We start from the raw sequence: 15,379 nt of genomic DNA, 5'->3' as shown, positions 1-15,379 counted from the left end.
AATCCTCTGTTTTTCTAATAACGTGAATACAGAATGTCACAACTGGAATCTAAACTAAGGCAATGCTAGTAATGAAATGAAAATGGTACAAGCTATAACAGTTTAACACTGTTAAAAGGGAAATCTTTTTTGAATTGAATGTGAACAGTGAATGGGTCTAGTCCAGCACAACTTTGGAGGAGACTATTCTACTTCATAAAAAGCCTCTTGTGTCCTTTCATTTTAAATCAATCTTTGAAATACACCAATGCTATTGATTAGTACTGGGCAGTTATATTTGTTCCAAAAATTTTGCTGATAAAAATTGAATTACCAAATTTAATATTTAAATTTAAAAATTTAATAATAAATATCATTTAATTTTTAAAAATCTATATTTTCTAATTAACTAAGAGCTTTCCCAGAATATTAATTTGAGTTCATGATGTACTACCAACATGATAACTGTGTTTCATTAGAAAACTTTGTGTTTAATTTAAAATAGACTGAAAAGTAATCCCTGGAAGGAAATTTAGATCCCTACTTTAATATCAGAAAATTTTATTTTAAACTTAGTGATTTCTCCAAAGAAATTAGAGCTCAAGATATTTTTCTGTCTTTTCTTTTACAAGAAACTGCATACATCTCATGTAAAATATATCCAAAGTTATTAAATGTAATATATCTATGCACATGAGTTAAGAACATATTAGGAACTAATCCATAAAAGCTCCATAATTCTATCTAAAGCAGTTTGGCAAAGAGAACTAATTTTATCATCAAAATTTTACTATTGTCACCAATCTCCTCTGGCTTTGCTTTCAGCTTTTATTTATGCTTTAAGAACTCCTCTATTGGTCCAAATAGTAAATGCTTCAATTGTGTTGTCTTTTCAACATCCCTGTTTTCTCAGTTACTTAGCATGTGATCAGCACAATGGTTGGTGTTGTAAAATAGTCAAGTTGTCAGCATCCTTTTTCTCAAGATACAGTATCAGGAAGGCATTAGACAAGTAAACTAATATTAGTGGTATTCTCAGGCACATGCTGGAATACAGCTAATGCCCAAAGAAGAACTATTTGGATTTCACTGGAGAGAGATCAGAGAGTTTCACAGAATTGACTTTCAACTAAGTTTGAAAGGATGGTTTGGAGATTGTTGAGAGAAAGTACCATGCATGACACAGAGTCCCACATTTGGAGAATAAACAGATTCACTAGAACAGCAGAGAGGGCTAATGATGATGTGGCCCAAATAAGAAGCCTGAGTCAGACAAGAAAAGACTTTAATGATGGATGTAGTAATTAACTTTACTCTGGTAATCATCTTGCAATATGCACATGTAGAGAATTATTACATTGTGTAACTTAAGCTTACACAATGCTATATTATCAATTATATCTAGATAAACTTGGAAACAAACAAACAAAAAATCATAATACCAAGCTAAGGAGATGAAGAACGTCGATTTGGATGTTGGCTAAGTGCCTTAAACTAAAGAACTCAAAACAAAATGAGAGATCTTTTTCTGCTCCCACAGAAAGTTCCTATTGGACTTCTGTCAACCCAGGCTTCTAAGTTAAAAACTAATAATGCTCTTTAGCAGCTCTTTTTTCTTTTTCCTTGCATTTCCAGTTAATCCAATTGTATTGCATTTATATCATACAAGTATTACATCAACTTCTCCAGCCTTTCCTCTCTTTTTTGTCCTTAATTTCATTTCTTACTCATCACTTGAAATATTTCAACAATGAATTAGCCCTCTAGCACAAAGTACTACTCCAATCAATTACTATTACCAATAACTTTGGAAAAGCAAATTCAAGTACATCTTTCCCTTCATCAAATGTTTTATCAATCATTCTACTATTGGAAAATAGCTCCAGTTCTGAAGACCTCTATATAATGTGTCATCCAGATTCCATTAACTTCTGACTTTCAATTAGAATTGATTGGTATAAGATATTAGCAGGGGACTGGAAGGTGGAAAGAAAGAGCATTCAGGGTATTTATTCCCACAATCCCAGTCCCTTCCCTCTCTACCTCACCATTTTTGTAGCAGGGAGCCACAAAGTGAAATAGAGATAGAAAATCCACCAGAAAAAGAATTCAGAGTAACAATAGTAAAGATGATCCAAGATCTCAGAAAAGAATAGAGGAACTGACTGGAGATGATACAAGAAATGTTTAATAAAGAGATAGAAACTTTAAAGAACAAAGATGAATGATGTGATAACTAAAAAACTAAAAATACACTGGGAGGAATTAATAGCAGAATAAATAATGCTGAAGCATGAATAAGTGAGCTGGAAGACAGACCGGTGGAAATCATTGCTGCAGAACAGAATAAAGAAGAATGAGAAGAAACAAGAGCAGTCTAAGAGACCACTGGTACCACATTAAATGCACCCACACTCATATTATAGGGGTCCCAGAAGGAAAAGAGAGAAAAGGACCTGAGAAAATATTTGAAGAGGTAATAACTGAAAACTTGTCTAACATGGTAAAGGAAACACTCAAGTCCAGGAAACACAGAGAGTCTCATACAGGATAAATCCAAGAAGGAACACATCAAGACACATATTAATCAAATTGATAGAAAGTAATGACAAACAGAAAACTATTGATTATTACTGCTCCATGATGGGAGCATAGTATAGCTGCTATTTTGTCTTTGCTTGGTGAAGTTCTATGCAGTTCTTTAAAACCAGCTCAAAAATCACTTTTCATAATTTTTTTTTCCCTTTGTATATGATCAACCCTGCTTCCTCTGCACCCAAGTAATACTGTACCTTCTTTATGGTCCTTATATTCTCTTTGAAATGATACCTAATTTTTAAAATTCCTCTTATCTAGACCCAAATTTAAGATTCTTGCATCTCCTTCTGTTATTTGCATAATAAAGTATTTCTCATAACTGGTATGCAGAAATCTCTCTTAAATTGCATTATAATTATTGTGTATCTAGAAGTAACTATTCTTAGGGAATATCAATTATGTTATGAATATATCAATAGTTTACACATTATGAAGTCACTATGGTCTTACAAAAATTTGACTAGATATAGACAAATTTGAAAGATGACAATGATGATACAGACTTTAAAATCTTGACTCTGAATCCCAACTTTATTATCCCAGAAATTTTATTACTTGTACTGTTATACTACAAATAAAATATCTAAATATTTTTACCCACTTAAAACATTATGTATATATACTTATTCTTTTAATCTTATGATTGTAGAATTTTAAGAACTCTTTAATTATTTTATGATGATTAATAACAATGAGAAAAATAAAATTATAAAAATGAAAACATTTATAAGTTAATAATAAATTATGCCCATTAAAACAAAGTTCATAGAACTAGTACATTTTTAATGAGATCATTAATATTGCTTATACTTCTTTAATTTAATTTTTATTATTATTGTTATATCTCACCTTATTCTCAAAATATACTGCTATTTACAAAAGTAAGATACAGTGTAACATAAACTAGAGCTTCCCTGGTGGCTCAGTGGTAAAGAATCTGCCTGCCAACGCAAAAGACACGGGTTCGATCCCTGGATTGGGAAGAACACCTAGAGAAGGAAATGGCAACCCACTCCAGTATTCTTGCCTAGGAAATACCATGAACAGAGGAGCCTGGTGGGCTACTGTCCACGGGGTCACAAAAGAGTTGGACATGCCTCAGCAACTAAACAACAATAACAACATCATAAACTAAAAGATAAACACACACAAATGTATATTTATTCTTACACTAAATGGAGCGACAGATAAAACTAGATCATAAGATGCATTTTATGTTTACAGAATCACTAACATTAGGTTAAAATTTTCATTCTAAGATTTCTCTGGGTCAATGTGAACAAGGAAACATAAACAGCAACATGATTCAGAGATTCAAGGAAACACAAAGCCAAAGTGATTGTATCACCCCTTTGGCATCAATAAATTCTTAAAGACACAGGAAATAAACACACACTTTTAAGGGTCTATATTTCTCAATATGACAGAAAGTTGACAAAGGTAAAAAAGTAACCAAAGTTAGAAGCCCATTTTTGGAGACATTCCTTTATGAATATCAGGGCAAAAAAAAAAAAAGTTTTCTGTAAAAGACCTGGATATCAATATCTTTTAACAGTGTTTCCAGACAAGTCCAATGTGCTGCCAAATTTTGAGAACCAGAACTTGGCTAAACAAATGGCTCTTCACAGCATGGCTGCCAGATGAGTGGCCTCACCTGGGAACTTAAAAATGTAAATATTAGGGTCCCACCCAGACCTACTGAATCAGAAATTCTAGAGTGAGCCCAAGATTCCTGTGTTTTAACAAGCTCTCCTGGTGATTCTGATGTGTGATGGGGAGCCACTGGACTAAAACAATTCCCAGGAAAGCAGAATGAGATTGCCTTCTACCAACAAAATGTGGGTTCTGGACTTAAAGAAGAAAAGAAGGCAAGAATGGGTTTGGATACTGGATATTTCTTTTCTTTTTTTAAGATTTTTTTTTTTTTTTTTGACGTGGACCATTTTTAACCCCTTATTATATTTGTTACAATATTGCTTCTATTTTATGTTTTGTTTTGTTTTTGGCCACGAGGCATGCGGGATATTAGCTTTCCAACCAGGAATTGAACCTCCTGCAGTGGAAGGTGAAGTCTTCACCTCTGGACCACAATGGAAGTCTCTGGACATTTCTAGATTACTGCTTTCTTTCCAAACTACCATCACTAACACTTTTCTCATCTACCCTTCCTTTTTCTTCTGAATTATTTATACAGTACCAGTTGTCTTGTTTCTCCATCTCCTGCGGCATAAAACTGCAATCAAATCAGGTCAGAAATCTTTAAAATGCTTGGTTCTTAAGCAACAGATATTTCCAAGATGAGGGAAAGTGTGTAAGATCACAGATTAGAGCATTTGTGATTTGGATTCAAAGGTTCCATCTCCCAAGCTTACTAAATAGTGTGCACCAAGGCAAGCTGTTTAACATCTTTAAACCTTGGTTTGCTGACATGTAAAACAGGGATAGTTATTCGAACTAGCAAAGTTCACTGGGAGGACTTAATGTGATTATGTATGAAAAGCATCCTCATAATGCCTATCACATAATAAACAATTAATACTGATTTCATTTCTAAGATGCTTCACTATGAAAGCTACCAGGACTCATTTATCAGACCTCCCTGTTAGTCGTGTACAGTTGAAGAGAACATGCTGAGGAAACAGACTTATGTAAATATCTGAATTTAAAAATTCATAAACTTGGCATTTCCCCCCTTTTTCACGAACAGTCTCTACTTAATTGTAGATATTATCCTTTGAAACAGGCAAATCAAAAGTAGGTTTTAAGTATAAATTAGATGTAATTTTTAATTCTAACATTTATTAATGATAAATAAGTAATCTTATGTTTCTAGAGAAAAATGATTTAAAGAAGATATAATTGAACTTATATAACATCCTTCCATTAGCCATTACATTATCAATGAATTGTTGAGCATACAGACCTTAGTACCTATCATGTGTAAAACTATGCATGATTTTTAATAAATCCACTTAAAGCATCTTTTGTAGATACTTTTAAAATAAACACTATGGAGTTAATCTATGGAGAGACATATACTCATTCATTTAGTCATGAAAAGATAACAGCTGTTCTATCTCTTATATCACATTTTAATCTTCCTTCCTTTGGTTATCTGATCATTAATACAGAACTAAAGTATAAACAGACATCTCTTGTAAACTATTTTTAATAAACTGTTTTTAGTCTGATCTGCTACACTTGATAACTAAGACAAAACTACTCTCCTCGGATAATAATGTTATAAAGAACTTGAAGAAAATGAGTTCTAAACAACAAATCTACTGAGATTTACTCAAACCATGAGACTGAGAAACTGTATTTTGAATTTCATTATGACTGTAGTTCTAAAAGATAGACTTTGTAAGACCAGTGTAAATAATTCTTCAGGGGAAAAGTCTGTGCTAGATAGGATTACTACTACCTTTACCCATAGTTTATGGTTGAATTTGAATATCATATAAACTCTCAGGAAAAATTTATGTTATTAATGTCAGAGATATTTGAATGGATGCACTAAAGTCACATCATCTTACAAATAAATATCTTTTTAATATGCAAACACAGGTATCACATTTAAGCAAAAACCTTCACACCATAAAGAAAATGCATTGCCTTTCCTTGCTTGTATATCTGAGTCTACAAAGTGAATACACAACAAATGTAGACCATAAGAGGTTTCTTTTTTCCTCTATTAAAGCTCACTGTATATTTTTATACTAAGCCTTATGTTGACTTTGTTAACTTTTGCTCAATTTATTTTAATATCTCAAAACATAGAGAAAAGTTTATTTTCAATTCAGTAAATTTCTTTTAAGTGGACAGAAATTTAAAAATCCACTTTATGGCAATCCTTAGTGATTGAAAATATTAAACTAAATTAATAACGTTAATAATGAAGCTTAAAATGTCAAATTGAAAGGAGAACTAAATCAAGTAGGTGCAGGTAAAGAAATGTTTCCATTAGAGTAAAATTATCTAAGAAGTATGAATACAGATTACAATAAGAGATGAATTTAGCTAAATAGGAAGCCACTTAATAAAGTAACTTGAAGCATTTCCAAGGCACTTGTTTTAGTGCCTGTATTTAGGAAAGACACAAAAGGGAAAATATTATGGAGATTAGATCCTAATGAGCTTACAACCTAGTGGAAAAAAATGAAAATAAATCCAGGTGGCTATTTGCAGAAAACTCAATTGATGGAATTAATGTTAAATATTTGGAAAGTAAAGATAGCCATGAAGTATGTTACTAAAATAAATGATAATTCTAAATTTAGAAAAAAGGCCTCTCTTTCCATCTCAGTCTACCCTCCACTTGCAGATATAGCTTCTTTAACAAACATTCTGAAGTTTAAATGATACTATTTCCTTCCTGGCATTTTGACCACTACAAAATAAGTTCTCTACTATCACAGTCAACTTTTGGTCAAGTTCACTACCCAGTGCCCTGAAACCTTAATATAATGATATTGATTTGGGGGATCCATACTGTTATTTTGTAGACATATTCTGCACATAATATTTTGTCGCACTATTTTCCACTGCCATCAAACATATGATGCTGACTTTAGAAGCAGTTTACTGTTACTTTTTCTAGAGTGATAACTTGTTTGCATCTTTACCTTTACTTTTGTGAATTCCTCTATTCTCTTTTAGAGACCAATCCCCTTCCCCATACATTTGACAATAATTCAATGCATCCTGGGGGTGGAATGTGTTACATACACAGCAGAAAATTTTTCTCTTGTACCCGAATGAGGAAATCACTCATCATCAATGATAAAACAGCATTGCCTCTGCCCTCATGAGCTTGTGGTGTCCAGGGAAGACACACAAGGTCTTTATGGAGATATTGTTTCTGTTGTTACTCAGTAGCTGAGTCTTGTCTGACTGTTTTCGACCCCATGGACTGCAGCACGCCAGGCTTCCCTGTTCTTCACTATTTCCTGGAATTTGCTCAAACTCGTATCCATTGAGTTGATGATGCTATCCAACCATCTCATCCTCTATTGACCCCTTCTCCTGCCTTCAGTCTTTTCCAGCATCAGAGTCTTTTTCAATGGATCAGCTCTTCACATCAGGAGGCCAAATTATTGGAGCTTCAGTTTCAGCATCAGTCCTTCCAATGAATATTCAGGGTTGATTTCCTTTAAGATTGACTGGTTTGATCTCCCTTCAGTCCAAGGAATTCTCAAGAGTCTTCCCCAGTACCACAATTCAAAAGCATCAGTTATTTGGCACTCAGCGTCTTTGTGGTTCAACTCTCACATCTAAATGACTACTGCAAAAACCATAGCTTTGACTATACAGATTTTGTCAGCAAAGTGATGTCTCTGCTTTTTTCCTCTCTAGTTCATGTCAATAAAACTTCTTCTCACAGTTGGGAGACATAAGCATGTACATCCTAAGAATTTTAAGATATGAAAAATATGATAAATAGTAACAAAAGGCCATAAAAATTGGGAAAAATTTCTATGACATTTGTAACAGATTAAAAAAAAATCACCTCAATGCTTTAAAAGATCTTATATCAAGGACCTGCAACTACAGAAACCCATGTGTCTAGAGCTCATGCACAACAAAAGAAGCTACCACAATGAAAAGCACACACACTGCAATGAAGAGTAAACCCAGTTCATCACAACTAGAGAAAGCCCACATGCAGCAAGGAAGACCCAGTGCACCCCCAAATAAATATCTTATACATCAGTAAGAAAAAATAAGCACTATAAACTGAAAAGCAAGCAAAGAGCACAAACAGGAGATACACAGAGAAATACACTTGAACAAGGTACAAAGAAAAAAAGATAGGTTACTCTCTGTTTTAGAGAAATGAAAAGAATGCAATTAGCTGATATTTAATAGCTTTTATACCAAAAAAAAGTAATTCAATACTCAATTGTTTGGCAAACATACAGAAAAACAGACATGATCATGTACTGCTTTCAAAAATGGTACATTTTGCAAAGTAACACAAAATTATAAATCAAGTGTTTTAAAATATAATCAATAATATAAGAATTCTACTCTGTATGCTTTTTAACTCTCAGGATATAATCTACAGTATGTGTAAAGTTGCATAGCATTCAGCGAAAGTTGATTAAATTTGTATATAATCAAAAACAACTCGTAAATCAAATAGTGAGGAATTAAATTACTGAGCTATGGTGCATCCTGTTAATGGAAAACTATTGCCCCATTTTAAAAAGTATTGGTAAATAATTGCTTACAGATTGTATATAAAACTAAAAGCATATTAGAAAACAATGTGATTAATAGAACCTATTTTGTTTATCAAATATATATATATATACATAAACACACAATGCTTTTTATCATGGTGGCAAGATTAGAGTTATTGTCATTATTTCCCTTTCTTATTTATGTTTAAACATTCTCCTACAATAAGAATACATTTCTTCTTTTGTGGGGAAAAAGCAGTATTTTTGTAACAATAAAAAAAGTTAAAGTCTTAAAATAATCAATGTATGGTCTTTACCCTTATTTTAGTTCACTTATTTTAATTCATTTATATTGTTCACTAAGATTCAAATTTGGAGAATCTCTCCAGGTATTACCAAAGATAGAGACAACCAGGACAGACCTGGAGACCTCAGTGTCTACAGAGGGCCTCTTCTGAGCATTACACATGTACTCATGTGGTTCCATGTCTGATTAAGCTTGTGATTCTCACAGACCAGATGCTCAGGAAATACATGTCTAATTTAAGAATGAGTCATATGTCTAGTCAAGGGTACCTCTTCATCCTCCAGACCATAAAGATCTTTGAATATTTGATAAATCTGCATATACAAAGGTCATTAGATGATATTAATATATATGTGATTCATATGTGATATATATATATATAAATGGTTCATATGTGATATAGTATGTTCAAATTTTCAAGTTGTCTTCATATAAGAATTAAATCTAATTTACCTTACTTGAGAAAATATTTTATTCCTCCATATTTTGTATAACTATAACTTTGTGCAGAAGTTAGAATGCAAATAAATTTATTTCATCTCAATGTGGTTAAAGGGAAAGCAAATTCAAAAACTGTATGATGAAAATGAATTCAAAAATTTTAAAGTAACTGTAACTATGATATGTTATTTTATTATTACACAGTGATCATTAGTAACATATCATAAATCATATGCTACATTATGAATATATTGTTAAAACTTTATCATGTCCAGCAAATATACTACCTAACAAGCTATATTATTTTAGGAATGGCTTACAAAAGTATTATTTTCAGCATAGATTTCTCTTAAATTCCATGTTTTGGAGCAACTGCAGTTAATTTTTTAAAAAATATTATCAAGTTAAAATACACCAAAATAAAATTAAAGTGATTTAATTCACTTAATTAAAACAAATTATTGATATGTATGGAAAAATAAAGAATAGGTGCTTAACTCAAGGTCAACCTAAAATGAAAGCCATTTTTCATGTGTTTTAGAGGTGCAATTATGCTTTGTATTCAGTCCTGTGGAAACACTGCCAGAAATGCTATTTCCCACAAGTGTTAAAACAGTTAAGAGAAAATCACTACAGTTTAATTTTGATTTTGCCTGTTTGCATTTTTATTTTCATTTTAGCCAAACTGTTTCTAAAGTCTACTATTTAACCATTATTCTAGATTTATAAAACTGGATCTTTCAGAAATTATGTTGGAAGAGTGTTGAAGCATTTAAATTGGCCTATAAAATATTGGCTTCCCAGACAGGACTCTGAGAAAGCAGTGATCCTCGCATTTAATGTCTAAGAGAGTAAAGCTTTGCAAATTGTTATTGTTGCAGAGCAGAAAACATTAAAATATTTTTGGGTTTACTGAAGCCTTTATCCACATTTATATCTAGCACTTAGACACATAATGGTATGCCCAGTTATGTCACAGAGACAGCTTGCATTATTTATGTGGCTTTTAGTTTATAATGATGTCAAGCCTGTACAAATGCACAGTGTAGATAGGAATGCAGGTCCATTGGCAACAGTGTGGACTATAGGTCATTCTCACCTCAAAGACAATGGTCAGTGCTATGAAATAAAAGGAAAAATTTCAGAAAAAGTACTTCCAGCTTTATAAACAAGCAACACACGAAATTATATTCTATCTAATCTGCATTTTGAATGAGATAGTTCATACTCAAACAGCTTCTCAATAATCTGTAAGCAAACCTTAAAATGCAAGGCATTTAAAAATACCCTCTTTTTTGTCAAAATGTTAATAAAAGCAGTACATTTGATTTTGATCTTAAAGGCAAGAATCATTTTGATTAGGGGTAAAGAAGAAAACACGGAGGCAAAAAGACTTGAGAAAAAAGGTTGGGTATCTTACATGAATGAGGTAACATATAGGGTGCCTTGAAATTATATGGCTTCTAGATGAACACAGTGTCGAGTTTTCTCCCATATGATTTCTCAATTACAATAGTTACTTTATACCACACACATTTTGTTGTTTTTGAATAAAATCATCTTTGTATTTTTCTATCACTTCGTTTTTCCTGAAATATTTTGTTCTAAATTTTTTAATTAGTCACTGGATTTAGAGGAAAATGAGTCAGTTCTGATTAAAATTGGAAATAGTTGCTAAGAAAGCCACCCTCTTTTAGCAATACCCTCCCCACTTTCTCCCATAGACATCTGCTAAGAATGAGGTTTTAGAACCATCTAGAAGTTATACTAAAAGTACAGAGTCCCAGCTCTAGCCCCAAGATTCTGATTCAAGTGTAATGCATTTTAAATAAATGTATTACATATTTAAATATTAATAAACACAGAAACGTGATCAGAGGTCCTCAATCTATACTTTGCAAAACTTCTCTAGAGTTTCTGGGAGCAGTCAGAAACCACTGACCCAGAATATGCATGTGTATTCTACTAGATATAATTCCATATGAACAATAAATAGAGAGTGCTTAATCTGCTTGAGGGAATGATTTAAGGCTCCTAAAAAATCTTTATAGCAGACCTTATTTAACCAACAGATAGGCATTTACTGAAGTCAAATAAAATGGAATTGAAGGCCAAGGACTCAAAACTTTGCTCTTCTTGCTTCCAGCTGTGAAAATGAATAAGCTGGATCAAACAAAGGCTTTCTTGTGAGATAAAAATGATCATAAATTTTATGGTACTTACCTATGAGCCAATTTACAAATTTACATACTATGGTAAAGTTGACTTGGCTTGTTGAACTGATTATGGAGGTTAGAGGACAGGATTCTGAGGTCTTATAAAATTACAAACTGAGAGAAATCATGCATGACAGTCCTATAGTATCAATGTTCTAAACTTAATATGAATTAGCTACATATTCATATTCATACTTAATATGAATTAGCTACAAAGCTTAGATGCTAGGTAATCCAAATGCCTTGATTCAATAGTAAGCAAATAATTTTTTTAAACAATTCTCAGTTAAGATTCATGTTTTTCCAAGTTCTGCAGTAGCTCCTGGAGTGTGAATGGATATAAATTCATTTTGCTTCTGTGTTTTGTGTGTGTGTGTGTTGTTGTTGTTGTTAATGTTTAACTAGATCATGGTTCTTTTCCCAAAATACCAAGAAAATAATTTTTCTACTAAATATTCCCTCTCACTTCCTAAGTTGAAGGAAATGGAAATTTCATCTGACTCCAATCTCAAAAGAACATGCAAACTGCAATGATATTTATATTGAATAGGTTTTACTTTGTTATTTCTTCAGATTACAATTGAGAACAATATGTATTTTTAAATAAATATTTAGATTTCAATCCTAGGAAAAAATATCATGCCAGGTGCCTTTAGTTGGTCCCTACTGGGCAGGATGGATTCTCCATCCACTCACAAGCCCCATTACTAAGACCTCAGCCACATAGAAGAAGCCCCAGAAGAGAAGACTATTTCTAATTCATATACATATGTTGAATGAAACAGCTATATGGAATGGTGTTACTCTCCTGCAAACAAAAAGTAAAATAAAGATACAACCCTTATTATAGATCCAGAGTTCACTTCAGATCCTCAGGTATAAAGACTTGTCTGTTAAAGTGTGAACACAAACCGAAGAGGGTTGGAATATCACTTCACTTAGTTAGCCTTTACCGTTTCATTTCCATGATGAAAAACACAAGACTTACCAGAGATTCAACTACACAATGAAAACCTCCCTACATATTCCTACTCCATCATGATAGACATTCTACTGCTTCACTAGGTATATAAAGTGAGAGAATATTTTGAAATACAGTAATGTGACCTGTTTTTCTTCATACTAACTTATGAATGATCTTCGCCACCCTAAGCCAGAAGCAGTCTTTGCCTGAAGGTGAAGTGAAATCATAGAGTGAAAGAATTGGTGTAGGGCTTTTGTATTTTCCAGAGTGCTCTTGAAGACTATTTCAGACACAACAGTCTAAAAACCTGGCTTTAAATCTTGAGAGCCAGATATCTGAGAGAGTGAGAGAGAGAAAAAAAATACTTTCTAAATAGAAAAACTCCAACGACAAAGAAAAACAAACAGAATTTGGGTAAACTGAGCTTGTGCTCTATGCCATGCTTGGTTGCTCAGTCGTGTCCAACTCTTTGAGCCCCTGTGGTCTACAGTCCACCAGGCTCTTTTGTCCACAGAGTTCTCCAGGCAAGAATACTGGAGTGGGTTGCCATGCCCTGCTCCAGGAGATCTTCCCAATTCAGGGATCAAACCTAGGTCTCCCATATTGCAGGCAGATTCTTTACCATCTGAGCCATAGAGGAAGCTTGGGGTTCTACTACAAGCCAGAGAGTAGGATAAATGACACAGAAGAACTATTTCACGAAGTAAAAGGGGGGGAGAAAAAAGAAAAAAACAGAGAGGAAGGCAAGAGGAGATGGAAGCTTAGGAAATGCACCCTTCTCCAGGACTCACTGCACGCCGTGCTCATCCATTAAACATTATCTGATTAAGTATTCCTATTTGGGATATATTTAACTTTGTACCTTGCAGCCTTCAATTATAAAGTATCAATATACTGATCCTAATCATCAACTAACTCAGTCAACAAATAATTACTGGTACTTAATTATATAATGAATCTTAAAAATAATGCAATGAATGGGAATCAGTCCTTGAAATTCCTCAGGGAATTTGCAGTCTATTGGAGGTGGTGGGGGTTAGGGGCAGAGACAAACAAGCTAAAAGTCGATTATATTACTCTGCTTATATGTTGTCATAGTTCTATTTATACTTTTACCACCTAGAAATGAGACGCTCCTCTTTTTCTTTACAAAAATATAGATTATTAATGAAGCACAGCTTCACATGAGCCACAGAAATTTTCTGAAATTATCCTATGCTTTTTTATGTGAGAAGTAGCCCAAGAAAACTTTTGTATAGTGAAATTAAAAAACTTATTTGCCAATTGTCAGATGTGGTCAAAACAACGCAGCATTCATATCTGCTACTCTATATACTTTGGGCAACTTGGTTGCAGATGTTTAAACAAAATGATGGAAAAACTGGAACCATTTTAATGGAACACAAACAACAAAAGAGAGCTCAAAAAATCAGGGTGCAAAAGGCAGTCAGGAAAATAAAGTCACTGTACACTAAAGATACAGTGATCCCCTTGAGTGCAAGGTCAAGTCAGCCAGGGCGATAATGGACTGGACAGCAGATATTCCTTTAGTTTTCTTTGAAGCAGCAACCAACCACAGGAGCTGGGGGTCATAAAGCTTTACCGGCGGAGAAGGGGGAAGGCATAAAGGTTTTGAAAAGATTCTCTGTAATATAAACGGGGAGTTCTTTGTTGTCTTCAGTAACATTTCCTTGAAATCATTAAAAGGAAAAAAGAAAAATGGGAGCTTGTAGGGAGTATTATTTGCAGACTACAAAACAGGGGAAGGAATGAGTTATTAAAACTTGAAAGAAAAGACCAAAATAAACGATGATAAAGAGCAATGACTGGAAGAAGAGAGAAAGGGCAAGGTGACAGAGGAGAAGTTTAAAAAGGAAGAAAAGAGGAAAATAAATTTGGAGAAGGGATGAATATATAACTCCTTCTGGATCCTGGGCCATATTACAAATTATTTTTCTTCACTTACGCATGCTTTTCTCTGGGTTCTATGACTTTTTTGCATGTAAAGGAGTAGTTTACTTGGAGAAGAGCATAGAGACCAAGGAAATGGGGATTATGTCATCTATCCTCACCAGACAGTTGCAAAACATATTGAAACACAATAAAAATGCATGTCAATACACAAAGACTTCATGAGGTATAATAAATTGCATACACATTGAAGGCAGTCTATGAAATGCTTTTTCTAAATTTTTTAAATTAAAAAATATTAATTTTTATTATACTTGCTTTACGGTATTGTTAGTTTCTACCACACAGCAAGATGAATCAGCTATATGTGTGTATGTATGTGTGTGTGTGTGCGCTACGTCACTTCAGTTGTGTCCTTCTCTTTGCGCTCCCATGGACTGCAGCCCACCAGGTTCCACTGTCCATGAGATTCTCCAGGCAAGAATACTGCAGAGGGTTGCCATGCCGTCCTCTAGGAGATCTTTCCCACCCAGGGATCAAACCCACATCTCTTATGTCTCCTGCATTGGCAGGAGGGTTCTTTACCACTAGTGCCACCTGGGAAGCATATATACATATATGCATTCATATCTCCCCTCTTTTTTGGATTTCCTTCCCATTTAGGTCACCACACAGCACTAAGTAGAGTTTCCTGTGCTGTACAGTAGGTTCTCATTAGCTATCTATTTACACATAGTTTCATATCAATAATGTATATATGTCAATCTCAATCGCCCCA

General features: G+C 33.5%; 1 protein-coding gene across 1 annotated transcript in view; it reads right to left on the bottom strand.

The window, feature by feature from the left end:
- The window catches only part of MALRD1 (MAM and LDL receptor class A domain containing 1), a 518,391-nt gene that overhangs the window by 335,352 nt on the left and 167,660 nt on the right, over positions 1-15,379 (bottom strand). The window lies entirely within an intron of this gene.

Source organism: Odocoileus virginianus, chromosome 9 (assembly GCF_023699985.2).
Source record: "Odocoileus virginianus isolate 20LAN1187 ecotype Illinois chromosome 9, Ovbor_1.2, whole genome shotgun sequence".
Taxonomy (NCBI): domain Eukaryota; kingdom Metazoa; phylum Chordata; class Mammalia; order Artiodactyla; family Cervidae; genus Odocoileus; species Odocoileus virginianus.
Note: the sequence above shows the minus strand (reverse complement) of the source record. Positions and strands in the feature narration are given on the sequence as shown.